We start from the raw sequence: 1,850 nt of genomic DNA on the forward strand, positions 1-1,850 counted from the left end.
CATTCCCTTATACTTGTGACAACAGACACTTTCTATAGTCCTACATTCCCTTATAGTTGTGACAACAGACACTTTCTATAGTTCCTACATTCCCTTATAGTTGTGACAACAGACACTTTCGATAGTCCCTACATTCCCTTATACTTGTGACAACAGACACTTTCTATAGTCCCTACATTCCCTTATAGTTGTGACAACAGACACTTTCTATAGTTCCTACATTCCCTTATACTTGTGACAACAGACACTTTCTATAGTTCCTACATTCCCTTATAGTTGTGACAACAGACACTTTCTATAGTTCCTACATTCCCTTATAGTTGTGACAACAGACACTTTCTATAGTTCCTACATTCCCTTATAGTTGTGACAACAGACACTTTCTATAGTCCCTACATTCCCTTATAGTTGTGACAACAGACACTTTCTATAGTTACCTACATTCCCTTTCCCTTATAGTTGTGACAACAGACACTTTCTCATTCCCTTATAGTTCCAACAGACATTCTCCTTATAGTTGTGACAACAGACACTTTCTCCAGTTCCTACATTCCCTTATAGTTGTGACAACAGACACTTTCTCCAGTTCCTACATTCCCTTATAGTTGTGACAACAGACACTTTCTCCAGTTCCTACATTCCCTTATAGTTGTGACAACAGACACTTTCTCCAGTTCCTACATTCCCTTATACATGTGACAAGAGACACTTTCTCCAGTTCCTACATTCCCTTATAGTTGTGACAACAGACACTTTCTCCAGTTCCTACATTCCCTTATAGTTGTGACAACAGACACTTTCTCCAGTTCCTACATTCCCTTATAGTTGTGACAACAGACACTTTCTCCTACATTCCCTATATTCCAGACACTTATAGTTGTGACAACAGACACTTTCTCCAGTTCCTACATTCCCTTATAGTTGTGACAACAGACACTTTCTCCAGTTCCTACATTCCCTTATAGTTGTGACAACAGACACTTTCTCCAGTTCCTACATTCCCTTATAGTTGTGACAACAGACACTTTCTCCAGTTCCTACATTCCCTTATAGTTGTGACAACAGACACTTTCTCCAGTTCCTACATTCCCTTATAGTTGTGACAACAGACACTTTCTCCAGTTCCTACATTCCCTTATAGTTGTGACAACAGACACTTTCTCCAGTTCCTACATTCCCTTATAGTTGTGACAACAGACACTTTCTCCAGTTCCTACATTCCCTTATAGTTGTGACAACAGACACTTTCTATAGTTCCTACATTCCCTTATAGTTGTGACAACAGACACTTTCTATAGTTCCTACATTCCCTTATAGTTGTGACAACAGACACTTTCTATAGTTCCTACATTCCCTTATAGTTGTGACAACAGACACTTTCTATAGTTCCTACATTCCCTTATAGTTGTGACAACAGACACTTTCTCCAGTTCCTACATTCCCTTATAGTTGTGACAACAGACACTTTCTACATTCTCTTATAGTTGTGACAACAGACACTTTCCCAGTTCCTACATTCCCTTATAGTTGTGACAACAGACACTTTCTATAGTTCCTACATTCCCTTATAGTTGTGACAACAGACACTTTCTATAGTTCCTACATTCCCTTATAGTTGTGACAACAGACACTTTCTTCCCTTATAGTTGTGACAACAGACCTTTCTATTCCTACATTCCCTTATAGTTGTGACAACAGACACTTTCTATAGTCCCTACATTCCCTTATAGTTGTGACAACAGACACTTTCTATAGTTCCTACATTCCCTTATAGTTGTGACAACAGACACTTTCTATAGTTCCTACATTCCCTTATAGTTGTGACAACAGACACTTTCTATAGTTCCTAC

The sequence above is a fragment of the Tachypleus tridentatus genome, chromosome 7, assembly GCF_004210375.1.
Source record: "Tachypleus tridentatus isolate NWPU-2018 chromosome 7, ASM421037v1, whole genome shotgun sequence".
NCBI classification, from domain to species: domain Eukaryota; kingdom Metazoa; phylum Arthropoda; class Merostomata; order Xiphosura; family Limulidae; genus Tachypleus; species Tachypleus tridentatus.